Source organism: Dermacentor variabilis, unplaced genomic scaffold, assembly GCF_050947875.1.
Source record: "Dermacentor variabilis isolate Ectoservices unplaced genomic scaffold, ASM5094787v1 scaffold_15, whole genome shotgun sequence".
NCBI classification, from domain to species: Eukaryota; Metazoa; Arthropoda; class Arachnida; order Ixodida; family Ixodidae; genus Dermacentor; species Dermacentor variabilis.
This window is the reverse complement of record NW_027460313.1, coordinates 10,520,221-10,534,168: the sequence shown is the minus strand read 5'-3', so window position 1 is coordinate 10,534,168 and position 13,948 is coordinate 10,520,221. Positions and strand designations below refer to the sequence as shown.

Sequence of the window (13,948 nt, the reverse complement as noted above, 5' to 3'; positions counted from 1 at the left end):
TGACGCAGAACTATGTTTTATGTCAAGACGGGCTGAAACCATGTCGCCCGATGCTGTCACTCTCCAGTAAGCATATGAAAAAGTTAAAGAAAACTACTTAATCCAGTTTTAATACTACAGAGTTGTGTTTATGTTATTCAAGAAGAGAATAGAAGGGAGGGGTTAGTAAAATGCACAGCAGATAAAATATCTCCAAATAAAATTGCAAATCGAGTCGGTCATTCTCAAATACAAATATAAGGGAGATGCATAAAGAAGCAATTATTTTCGAATATGAGCTATTTTTCTCAACTGATTGCAAGCTCAGTGGTATGAGGCCCGAACTCTGTCACAATTGAGATTCTCTCAACAGCTCGTAAGTCAACCTCAACTGTCCTGAATACTCTCAGCCCGCACATGACGCCTCACTGCTTTGAAGAGTCGATTTTGGTTTGGATAAGGGCCACCTGCATCTCGGCGTCAGCCAACACTTTGTTTCTTGAGCTAAAGCTCCTTCAATATGGCAGCAGCACGCTTCCTTTCCCGTTCATTCCTCAATGCGTAGGTCCTTTCTGTTCTTGTCCTCCTTCCGCCACTCGTTCGCCCCACGGACCATTTGAAGCATCTTTGTCGTCAGTTGCACAGTCCGCATCTGATTTTTCGAACTCCCTAAGGGCTGCGAAAACGTCAGAAATATCGCCCAGTTGGAAAAAATAAATGCATGTTATCTACTGCCCTTAAAGGCTCAAACCACCACAGGCGCATTCGAAAACACACTGAAGGCCTGTCGGCACATGTATTAGGCATATTGGTGCTCATTCTGTGACAGGAGATAACGGGTGCACGTGTGCATAATTAAGGAATACATACTGTGTCCCATGGCAATAGCCCGTTCCCACACTTGTTATGCTACACTGCAATACTTTTTCGTATGCTTCACCAAGTAATATTTCTGTAATGAGGCGAAGCTGACTTTCAGAAACTGGCATAGCAACGCACCGTGCTTTCCAAGCTTCTAAGCCAATCGCGAGGACCACAAAGGCGGAGTCGGTGCCATTGCTGACAGCAGCGAATTATTTCACTGAAAAACATGGCACCCAACGGCAAGAAGCTTAATAGCGAACGTCAAAGGAGCAAGGTGTAGCGTTGCCGCAGTGGTGGCTACGGCTGCCAGCAGATATGCGGGCGAGAGCGCCGGTTCGAGGCGGCGAGGTAATCAAAACGGCAGCAGTGGTTGTTTTGATTAATGCCGTTTTGGACCTGCGGTCACAGCAAAAAGTCCAGAAAATCGGACGGCAAAGGGTTCTTGCGTCCAAAATTTCAGACGTTCCAATACGTTAACTCTATGGGGTACACGGTGGTGGCGCGAAACTGTCCAAATTATCGGGCATCTGGAAAGTCGGTCGTTCACTGTACACTGGCAACTCCTCCAGCGACAGGGAGTCAAAGACGGTTTATTACGATTCCTGTCTGTTACTAAAGCCAGCATTAACACGGCTTTCAACCCTTTCAATAATATTACAGCTAATTTTCCCTGATAGAGGCACAAATTCCCTGAGTTTTTCCTAAGTTTTTCCAGACTAGTCAAAATCCCTGAGAATTCCCGGTTTTCCCAGTTGGTAGACACCCTGTGGATGATGTAGATAGTAGCCTTCTCAAGTTTCTCTCACAGCCCACCATCCCACACCAATAGTGAGCTAAATGCCTACATGCACATGGACAAAGAAATTGCTGCAAAACCATTGCTGCATAAGGTAATCAGGTATGGGGCAATCCCAGTTTTTATCATGCAACTTCATGCCCCGGGAGTACTACTGTGTGCGCTTTGTCCGTGGGCCATACAGATAAAAAATCTCTGCTATTTATGACACTTGTATTCTTGCGCCCGAGCACTGCCAATACTGATGACAAGCATTGCAAAGGCTCCAGATGCTTCGACACGCTGATGAGTAACAAAACCAATCCACCGGCTCATGGAACAATAGTAAACTTTTGAAAGGGGTACAAGGCAAAGCCCCGCGCACATGAGGGGAAGCAGGGGAAGCATTCTGTATGAGTAAACCTAGTGGACTGTCCATTTCGGCTCTTCCTGATTGGCTAGGGCCGCTCGTATACTCTTCGATCGTACAGCTGCATCCAATCAACAGCGGCCGAAATGAACAGTCCGCTAGGTGGACTCTTACAGAATACCCCCCACGCCATCAGCAGAAAGTAGAGGCAATTTCCGGCTGCATGCGCTTACCCCGACATTTGTGTGGATAGCGTCAGCTCATCTTCCTTCAGCTTTTGATACATTTTTGGTGAATAAGAATTGTTAGTGTGGGAGAAGGAGGCATCCCTCGCCTCCATTACCATAACTATAGCACAAGGCAATCATATGAACTATTCCACGGCAGGTGGAGCTATCATCAGTCGGCGTTCCTGGAAGTTGTCTCCCTCTCATGTACTAGCTCAGATCAATGCTGCTTAGGTTTGGCGATTGCAGTAGCCACCGCACTTGTACCAAACCTTGGCTGCTGGCCTACGAACATCTGCTCACCACCATCCCCATTCATGTTCATGCAATTTGCAAAAAAGCATGAAAAAAAGCGGCACTCCTTAGGCAAATATCTGTTTTGGGATGCATGAGGATAATAGTGCTTTAGTTGGCTACATGCAAAGCCTTCCTATCGTGCATGTATATAAAAGGCACCCTTTGTTGGTGCACTGTAAGGTACGCAAAAGGGGCTCTGGGTATTGTTAGCACCAAAGTGATGGAAACAAGCTTGCTGGGGGGGGCCTCTGAAAGTAGGGAAGTAGCCATCAGGTCACGTGGCACATGCGGTCGAAACGCAACTGGTGTCAGCGGTGGACACAACTCTAATTTCTATGGACATGCATGTGGTCCAGGGTAACTTACGAAAGCACTGCAACTTCGAGCAGTAGGGCCTTGCCACCCCCACTGTTCTATGCGACCCTAACAGTGCTGGTAACAAACTTTCTCGATGAAGTCACTCCATTAACTAACTGTATTTTTCCCTTTTTACTTTACACTAGTCTTTACCCCTACTCTTTTACCACCACCCCTCTCCACTGCTCACCGCTGTTCAGGTGTCAGCAGACTGCACTAGACAGTTACTGCAGTCAGTAGCACTTTCCTTCCCTTTCTTCTATTTATCTATCTATCTGTTTATAGGCACAAAGCTATAGCTACCATTTCAAGCCATGGACCTTTGTTTAGCAGGCCTGTACTTTTCGGAATTTGGGTGTTGGCAAACAAGACGAGTTTTGACAGATTTTCATGCTGAGCTTTATCACGGACATTGAGGAGAATGTCACCACTGGCCATTTGTGTGACTTTGTATCCAAGGCTCAGAGTATCAGTCAGACACTTTGCAACAACAAAGGGGGATACTGTTACGGTCGTTTCGGAGGATTCACTGTGAATCAGGTGGAAACATGAGAAAATGTCAGCGGACTCTGTGAAAAAGTTAAAGGGCCCGTCACCAGGCCACGTAGCAAATTTTGGTTATACATTGGAAGTTGTTACATGCCTTCTTGGAAGTGTTCCAACATAAGAATTTTTCAAATTGATTCATTAATAGCCGAGAGAAATATTTCAGAGCTGCGAAACCATGATTTCAGGAGGCGAACGTGCACCGCCAACAAAGACACTCTCTCCATTTACCCCCGTCAAACCTCCACAAGCAAAATTCCTTCCCTGCGTTTCTCTATACCAAACCTGGAGGATCGCATGAAGCATATGTCATGGGCCCCATTTCTTTCTCTCTCGCTTCTTTGCTGCAACACTTTCGCTAACGGTTGCACACATGAACTGTTGCGTTTGTCTTGTTTCGCAGAGTGCATGATTTTGCACGCTGTGCACTAGAACACCTGACTAGCAGTATAAGTCAGTGCTACACGAAAAACACACAAGCGTTTTGTCTATTGAAAAGTCTATTGAAGCAACAGATTACACAAATAACGGATATTGCCTTGAATAATTCTCTAAGTGTCACGGGTCACCATGAGTGACGTTGCAGCATATACCTACATGTACATAGGCGCACTTGCTGATGTATGTCATCCCCTTGTCTTGGAGTGCGGCATCCACGAGGAGAATGGCAAACGGCATTTAGTTTGAAATTTCAGCTCTTTCCACGGCATGTAGCGATGTAATTCTTAGATGACACGACCATGAGTACAGATTGTATGCACTGCACTTGTCAGCTCAGAATGCCCAGACCTGGTGAGGGGCCCTTTAAAAGAATCATTGATGCCCCCTCTTTTTTGTGAGAGGGCCATCGGGGAGTTTGGGGAGTGAGCAAGCCATACGAATTGGACTGATCTCAGCAGCAGTGCCCGCCGCCCACCGCGAAAGCCCAACAAGGGGACGCAACAGGATTTGCATAAAAACAGGACCTGCCAACGCTAGCTGTACATAGCCACTATAACTAAATATCATATAACCACGGTTGGTTATCTTACACAAGGTTTACCCTTACTGCCTGGAGGATCAGAAAATCAGAATTAAGAAGACAGGAAAGATTGAAAGTGAGAGACGTGAAAATGAAATGACGTGATTGTAGAGGAGATTAGGAAAAGGCTACTACCAATTTCCCCCGGATGGCTCAGTCCGGGGGTGCAGTCTACATGAAGCAGAGAACAAAGATGTGTGTTGCTTCTGCTGAGGGGCCATAAAGGTTTAAACACCTGGTATCAGCTGAACCCCCAGGATTCGCTTTTCCTCGGACAGGGCTAGGCCACACAGGGCTACACGCAGGAGGGCCTAACCCTCAATTGCATGGGTAAATGGCGTCACAACACACCCAACACCTGCTCACGCAGGCGCCCCTGCGGGGGGGGGATGTGTACACCCTTACTCAACCTGCATGGCAACCCTAACATGAAGAGAAAGCAGCAAACATCTGGATCCTCTACAACCTCGCAAGCCACAAGGAGCAACACTGATCCAACTGCCCCACAAGCAACATCATGGCAGGTGGTAAGAACATGTGTAACCAACAGACATAGGGTTGTCCAACCACGGCTGAACCAGGAAACCATCCAGATGAAGTAGCGTCTCAGGTGGATATTCCAAGGGGACACAACTTCTGGGCCAGGAGTGCAAACTATGAATAGCCTTGAAAATCTAGATTTTTCTGTCAATGGTGATGAACAAAAACCGCTAGCACAGAGGCCAGTGCACGCAAAATGACAACCGGTCTGGTCAAGGCACTATGTGTTTGTTTTAAGACTTTCTTTTTGCATGCAGCGTTTTCATTGTTTACATGGTTTTTTTTTTCAGTTGCGCATTTTTTTTTTTCAAGGAGGAGGTGATGTGATTGCAACTAACCCTTGTATACCTACCTTATAAACAACCATCTGCGATCGCTCATCGATGTAAATACCCATGGCATGCACAATAAAGGAAGTCTTCCCTGTGTACACTGTGGCTCTGGTTGTACTGTTTTGTCTCCCGCATTTCCAGTTTGACAACGTTCAAGTCCATGCATAAAAATATGTATATGCTTCAATAAAAAAGCCCTACAAATTGTCTGTGCTTGTAACACCTTTCACAATTTGCATGCTTAGGGAGTAAATATAGTTTTGTTGAAGCATGTTGAAAGGCTCTCACCTGCAATATAGCCGTTCTTCTTTCACATCCTCTTCAAACTTTGAAGTTTTGCTTTAGGGGCCTGGAATTCCTCTTGAAGCATCCAAGCTAAAATGCCATATGTATGGTGCATGGAGCGTCCTGAAATTTAAAAAAAATAATCTATTTTTATAAAACAGAAAGAAGAGATATTGACTTAGATATTTTTCCAGCAGCATAGGCAAGGGAAATATTAGCAGGCAAATTTGTAAATGTTACTATTTTCTATTTCACAATTCTATTTCAGAAAATTCAGAAGGCTGAATTTTCTATATCAGCCTTCTCACTTTGTGTGTGAAATTTAATTAGGACGACCCTCTAATCTGGCGATTTAATAGAGCTTCACTCAGCGATGCTAAATGCTGTAAATTCCTTATGTATCACACAGTCTATTTCACATTTCCCCACAGTCTATTTCAAAGAACAAAGTCTTAATGCATACACAAGTGTTTCAATTGCCCGATCAGACTGGCGATATATAATGATGTAGAAAACAAACCAGGAAATGGCAGATACACGAGGCAATGGTACCATTTTCAGGCTACTTAACAAAATTGACACGAAGAACACCAACACATTAGAACTAAAATGTTACACACACATACATTTGTGGACACACAATCATGTCTTCTCCAAGGCCCAGCAACATTGAAGCACAACTCATTATAGAGGACCCAGATACTGGGCAACCCCAATCTTGTGTGCAAGATCCGTACATGTTACAACACCGTCTTACCCCCAGAGCACACATATTAAGTGAACTGGCTAAGCTCCCTGTTTTTTCCTCTTTCTCCTCCTCGAGCAAGTTTTCAGTACTGCTGCTAATGTCACTATAATGAAAAGAAGGGTCGACAACTGCCGAAATTTTTTAGAAGCGGATAGGCTATGTATGAAGAGCTGCAGAGGATGTGCTGAAAGTGCCAGGCCAGCTTGTTCTGTTTACTGTATCTATGCAGTGTTAATAAATGTTTGCAAGAAGGTAATAAGCAATCAATTCCTATTATGCAATTCCTCAATTAATTTTGTGGGTCAGTAACTACCAACTGTAATTAATTACATTTTTGAATGAATTGTAATCAGTTACTTTTTTTCTGTAACATATCAAAATCTGGTTGTCTGCGAGGATGGTATCAGTATCGAGGAAGGCCGGCTTGATGCTGTCAGTGGCGACGCTGTCCTTGCGTCAGTTGAGTAGGAGGACAAAGTGCTTTGGGCAGTGCTTTATGGCCTTAAAGGGTCTGTCATAAGACACTACCACAGTGTACTAAAGAAAGGCAACAGGCAGGGAGATATGATCTCTCCCATGCTATTCACAGCGTGTTTACAGGAGGTATTCACAGAGACCTGGATTGGGAAGAATTGGGGATAAAAGTTAATGGAGAATACTTTAGTAACTTGCGATTCGCTGATAATATTGCCTTGCTTAGTAACTCAGGGGACCAATTGCAATGCATGCTCACTGACCTCTCCTGGAGAGGCAAAACAGAAGAGTAGGTCTAAAAATTAATCTGCAGAAAACTAATGTTTAACAGACTCGGAAGAGAACAGCAATTTACAATAGGTAGCGAGGCAGTGGAAGTGGTAAGGGAATACATCTACTTAGGGCAGGTAGTGACGGAGGATCCGGATCATGAGACGGAAATAATCAGAAGAATAAGAATGATCTGGGGTGCATTTGGCAGGCATTCTCAGATCATGAACAGCAGGTTGCCATTATCCCTCAAGAGAAAAGTGTACAATAGCTGCCTCTTACCAGTACTCACCTACGGGGCAGAAACCTGGAGGCTTACGAAAAGGGTTCTACTTAAATTGAGGAAGATGCAACAAGCTATGGAAAGAAGAATGATGGGTGTAACGTTAACGGATAAGAAAAGAGCAGATTGGGTGAGGGAACAAACGCGAGTTAAGAACATCTTAGTTGAAATCAAGAAAAAGAAATGGGCATGGGCAGGACATGTAATGAGGAGGGAAGATAAACGATGGTCATTAAGGGTTACGGACTGGATTCTAAGGGAAGGGAAGCATAGCAGGGGGCGGCAGAAAGTTAGGTGGGCGGATGAGATTAAGAAGTTTTCAAGGACGACATGGCCACAATTAGTACATGACCGGGGTTGTTGGAGAAGTATGGGAGAGGCCTTTGCCCTGCAGTGGGCGTAACCAGGCTGATGATGATGATGATGACACTGTACTAGAATTAGAATGTTTTACAGTGGCTCAAGCAGAGGCGCGTCATATTGGCCTTTGTGTACCTGCTTTGGAAGACAGTAGCGGTGGTGCTGTCGTCTGCACCTGAAGCGAGTGTGCGCCACTTCTGCTTTTCAGGGTGTCTAACAAATTGACATTTTCAAATTCCCTGAGTTTTTCAAGTTTTCCCTGAGTGCCTTTGCAAAATTCCCCAAGTGACACAAAACTTTATTTTATGTTAAGACACGCTGACACCATGTTGCCCGATGCTGTCACTCTCTAGTAAGCATGTTTTTAAAGAATAAAGAAATGAGTTAATCCAGTTTCAACACTACGAAGTAATGTTTATTTTACTCAAAATAGAAAACTGAACGGAGGGGTTAGTAAAATGCAGTGAATAAAGTATATTTAAAAAAAATTTAAAGCCCATTGCAAATCGAGTCAAACATTTTCAAATACGAATAAAAAGAGATGTACACAAAAGCAATTATTTTCGAAAATGAGATATTTCTATCAACTGAAAGCAAGCTAATTGATACAAGGCCCGAACTTTTTCGCTAAAAAGAGATGTATACAAATACAATTATTTTCGAAAATGAGATATTTCTATCAACTGAAAGCAAGCTAATTGATAAAAGGCCCGAACTTTTTCGCAAGCGATATTCTCTCAGCAGTTGGAAAAGTCGTGATTAATCTCAACTGTTCTGACATATACTCTCAGCCCACACACAATGCATGTTTTGCGTTTCACTGCTTTAAACGGTTCCTTTTGGTTTGGATGAGGGTCACCTGCATCTTGGTGTCAGCCAACACTTTCCTTTCTGAGCTCAAGTTCCTTCAAAAAAGAGGCGGCACAGTTCATTTTCTGATCATTTCTCAATGCGACGGTCGTTCCTGTTCTCATCTTCGTTCTGCTGTGCGTTCGCCCCATAGACTGTTTAAAACATCATCTTAGTTTTACAGTCAACGTCCGATCTTTTGGACTGCCTAGGGGCCGCTAAAGCTTCCGAAAAATTGTGCAGTCTGAAAAATGAATGCCTGCCTTTTACTGCCTTTAAGGGCTCAAATCGTCACAGGCATGCCCGAAAAAGCTCTGAAGGCCTGCCAGTACACTTAATAGGCATATAGGTGATTGTACTGTGACAGAAGACAGCGGGTGTACGCTTGTGTAATTATAGAATACGTACTGTGTCCCGTGAAAATTGCCCTCTTCCCATGCTTGTTATGCTCCACCACAATACTTTTGCATATGCTTCACAGTGTAACGTTCCAGTATTGAGGCAAAGCCGCCTTTCGGGAACCGGCATTATGCAGCGCACCGTGCTTTCCAAGCTTCGAAGCAAATCGCGAGGATTACAAAGGCAGAGTCGGTGCGGTGCCATTGCTGACAGTGACGAATACTTTCAATGAAAAACACGGTACCTAACAGCAAGAACCTTAATACGGAACGTCGAAGCAGCTAGACCGTGGTGGTGGCTACGGCTACCAGCGGATATACGTGCGAGCGTGCCGGTTCGAGGCGGCAAGATAATAAAAACGAGGTGTTGACTGATTGTTGCCATTTCAGACCTGCGGTCGTGGCAAAAAATCCAGAAAATCAAAGGCAAAGGGCTCTTCTGTCCGAAATTTCAGACGTCCTTGTACATTGACTCTATGGGGTATGTGGTGGTGGTGCGAAGTCATCTACATTATTGGGCATGTCCCAAAAACCAGTCGTTGACTGTGCACTGGCAACTCCTCCAACCGGCGACAGGGCTTCAAAGACAATTCGTTACGATTCCTCTCTTTTACTCGAGCCAGCACTAGGGTGACTTTCGTCCCTTTTCAATAAAATGACAGCTAATTTTCCCTGATAGAAGCACAAATTCCCCGAGTTTTCCCTGAGTATTTCCATACTATTGAAAATCCCTGAGAATTGCAGGTTTTCCTGGTTGGTAGACACCCTGGCTTCTGCACATGGTTTGCAGTTGTCACGGAACACTGCTTTTTTCGTGCCTTTTCAGGCGCCAGTGTTTATGATGCCACCCAAGCGCCAGTTAAACCACTGTTACATGCCAGGCTGTGCAACTGGCTACACAAGAACAGGCCAGGAGCGTAAGTTATCACTTTTTTTAAGGCTTCGAAAGATGAACAATAAAGGCTTGTTTGGCAGCGAAATTTCCAGAGGCTTGACAAGCCACTGGACCCCGATTGTGCTGTTTGTGAACTGCACTTCAAGCTGCATTTTGAGGCAGTATGTACACATGATAAATGTAACTGAAGTTGGGATTCCGAGGGGAACCCCAACACTTACTCCTGACACAGTTCCAACCCTTCTATCCAACTTGCCCGCCTACTTGAGCAAGTCCACTCCGATTCCAAAGCCTCAGAGCAAAAGATGGCAGCTAGAGATGCCAGGCGATACCAGCAGTAAAGCCCGCCACACAGTCCAGTGTCATCAAAAGGGTGATCATGCTGTGGAGGCTACAGTGGGCAGCGAACAGTGTGCAGATGTTGCCGAACCAGACATTGATGTTAGCATCGCTGACCTGTGGACTCTCACTTCCTACGAAATCGTAGGCACTGCACGAGTTCCTGGATTTTACTGGCGTATGCTACGTGTGATGCGCACTGAATGCGGTCACGAGTGAAATCAGAGTGGCGAGAACAATTTTTTTCAACACTAGAATCGAAGGCATTGTGGAGTGCAAGGTACATCTATTGGGCAAGCTACTAGAAGAAACACATATTGTGTCGATTCAACAAGCTGAAAATGTGCTATGAAGAGCAGCTACCATTCCAATATCTTGTGGGGTAGAAGTGGCCTTGGTGCTGTTGAACTGACGAGAGGTCTTCTAAAACAATCAGAAATAAATGGAGGCACTTTCTTCAGCACAAACTGCATTTGGGAACCATCAAAAGAAGGCGAGTCAAATCTCCACACAGCTGTTCTGCTAAGTTTAGTTTTAGCATGACTTGAACAGATTTACTGAAAGTTTAAAGCCACTTTGCACTTAGTGCAAGGTACTTGTAATAATTTGTCTTCTCTGGAATAGTTTTAAAGAATCAGCAAGTATTTTATTCTGCTTTAGAAAAAATTTGTGTTTGTGATCCAAAATGCAGTGTTTCATTAAACTCTTGAAATGTAGCATTTAAATCTAGAATAATTTGATTTGCACATAATAATACATCATAACCTCTTCAAACAAGAAAACGTCACTTGCAAAAAAAACTTCCGAAGCCAAGCTCAAACATCCCACCGACTCCGAGCTGCAAATCGCAAACTTATAAGAGGCTGGCATCAAAAGTAGAGACCTTGAGTGAAAGCATTTGAAGGATAAAAGAAAGCCACTGCAGCCACAACCAAGATCTTGCAAGACAGATTAGAACACTTGTCTACGAAGCAGCAACTAGCTGCAAGATTTCAAGCTGCAAAACGAGAGCCCACGAGGGATGAACTATAACAAGGAATGGATGCTTGAATGCATCTTGCTAAAAATGGGTAGTCCCATGCTTTGCCAATACATTCAGTGGCAAAGGATCTGAGTACTTCCAGGAAAGGAGACTTTACGGAAGCCCATGTCGAACTACATGGGTAGCTTTGGCTTCAACGAAAAGATATTCAAAATGTTGAAAGAAAAGGCATCTGTGATGGACCCCTTAACTTCCGACACAGCTGGTAAAGTTGCTGAATTTGTTGACATGATGCCATACACACCAAAAGAAAAAACACGTCTTCTCCAACCATGGTTTTGTGGTGAAGTATGTACCTCTGACAAAACGCTGGACTCAGATCTTGGGCACATTTGCAACAAACACTAATGGGAAAGGATATCTATTGTCAAAAATTATTCTTGAGGCTCTCAGGCTAGCAGAAGCAGGACTAATTTAGTAAAAAAAAATAATTTCACCATGAAGGATATGCCTCGGCTAACAAGGACACGTCTCGATCTAAACTTTGAAAAGATGAGAGTTCCCTACGCTTTCCAGTTGTTCAGCTCAGAGTCGTTGAGAGGCCTTCAGCTCTTCAAGGCACAAGTTGAATTGCAATGTGGAAAAATTGATGTAACCCAGAAATTTTTCAGGTTTGTACTTTAAGTTTATATCAAACATCTCTTTAATTACAACTTTGAAAGTGTACTTCTGACTTAAATTTACTCGACTTCTTAAACTTTTAACTCGGGCATATATTGGTGCTTTCATTAGAAACTCAGTAAATTCCTATTTTTATTTGGATCACTTTCCTGTTGGTTTTTTTTTTGTGCAGGAAACTGCAGTCTCCGGTTGAAATTATGACATTGCGCTTTCCTGCCGAAGCTTTGAAGCCAAATTCACCAAAAGTACAATAGCTTTAAGATTTCTTGGACTTTATGATGCAGTGGGAAAGCATGCTGATGAAACACATTTTTAAAGTGACTAAACAGCAGAAGGCCTCAGAGTCTCTATGACCAGCACTTTAGAGCTATTGAACTATGTTACTCCTGAAGTGGGGTACTCGTATGTCATAACATCACGTCTTAGTCAAGACAAAATTGAAAACTTGTTTGGTATTGCAAGATAATAGAGTGTTTTAGTTGAGCGTCTTTAAGGTCCGCTCTGCTCCGACCTGCCCCGCTAAGCCTCAGCAGAGTGGCGGGCGATTTTCACGTTTTAGTTATATGTTTAGCGTAGCGGAGCGTACCTTCCGTAGTTGCAGTTGCCCCTGGCCAAATTCAGGGTAATGAAAGAAAATAAAAACACCTATTGATCACCCTTATACAGTAACATATATATATATATAAACTTATTTCTCCATGAAGTATCTAGACGTGCATTTGTAATGCGTTACCGGTCCATTTTATCCAATGGAAAATAAAGCGCAGTCTTGGGGAACGCCACGTGATAGCCAGCGCGCTTGCTTTCAGCATCGAATCCAATCCTTTCTGATGCCAACGCCAGCCAAACCTCTGCGCAGCACGCTCTGCTCGGGCAGCTTCTAAGCAGACCGTGTTCCTCGCTCCGCTAGCCCGCATACGCCTAAACAGACGGTGCATGCGCATTCGCGCTTCCACTCCACTTAGCTGCTTAGCGGAGCATAAAGACGCTCAACTAAAACACTCTAATCCTCAGGTTGTAATGCGCATCCCACCCCACAGCAATGCTTGACCCCATTCAACTGCTTGAGCTATTACAATCTGGCCAAGAGCATTCCTGGTGCAAATGTAGGTAGTGACGTCAAAATTTCACTTGTGACTGAAAATGACCAACCGGCCGGTTCACATAAACAGCAGTTGATTGATATGCTGCTGAGCAATGTAGACCTTGTAGCAGTGAAAGATGCAGCCAACGATATGCCTGAACAAGGACATATTACGCAGCTGGTTACGTGGCAAGAAAGTGCGTTTTAAAAGACTGCCCAAATGAGCTATTACTACTTGCCTCGAAAAGGAAGAAGTTCAATGCAGTAGTGTTCACAAGAGCCTGCGACTTCGGTGGCTTGCTCTATCCCTCAGTGGAACTTTTCAAGTTCATTAGTAGCCTCGAGGACCATACTGTATTTACTCGCATAATGATTGCACTTTTTTGTCAAAAAAATTGACGCAAATTCAGGAGTGCGATCATTACACTGGTTGAATTTCCCACTAAAAAATTTTTTTTTTCATTCTGCATTTGCTGCAGGATGACAACGCAAAAAAATAGGCGGCTGCTGCTGTATATAGTGCGGGACACCAAAACAAAAATGGTGGCCAACGGAGCAAGCAGAACGCGCCGAACGCGATTTCTTTTTTCTTCTCGCGAGTACATTATGTGCATTGAAAGCTTCCTCCATATCAATAATGAATACAGTCGACTCCCGTTAATACGAAGTTCACGGGGACCGCAAAAAGCTTCGAATTAAACGAACTTCCAATTAAGCACAAAACACAAAAAACAGCACTTTATTTATGGCGAAATCGAGTATTTTCTCTAAGAAAAATAGTCGGTCATCTTGCTTTGCTTCTCCTTGCCGAATCGCGCTGCTGAAAGCAAGTTCTGCAGGCTGTAGATGTGGCGGAACGCTTCTTCCGCATTACCTTCAGCAGCAAAGAAGCGCTCCGCAACAGCAAGGCCCGCAGCTACATCGGCAGCCTTAGGTTGCGGTTCGCCTTCAACGTCGCTTTCCTGGGTCGCTTCCTGGGGCCAAATAATCTC

At 44.1% G+C, this 13,948-nt stretch overlaps 1 long non-coding RNA gene across 2 annotated transcripts in view; it reads right to left on the bottom strand.

The window, feature by feature from the left end:
• Positions 1-13,948, bottom strand: part of LOC142567927 (uncharacterized) — a 90,823-nt gene that overhangs the window by 45,852 nt on the left and 31,023 nt on the right. For both annotated transcript variants that reach the window (XR_012825308.1, XR_012825309.1), the window contains exon 4: positions 5,597-5,716. This is a non-coding gene — a long non-coding RNA (uncharacterized LOC142567927). The remainder of the gene's footprint in view (positions 1-5,596; positions 5,717-13,948) is intronic.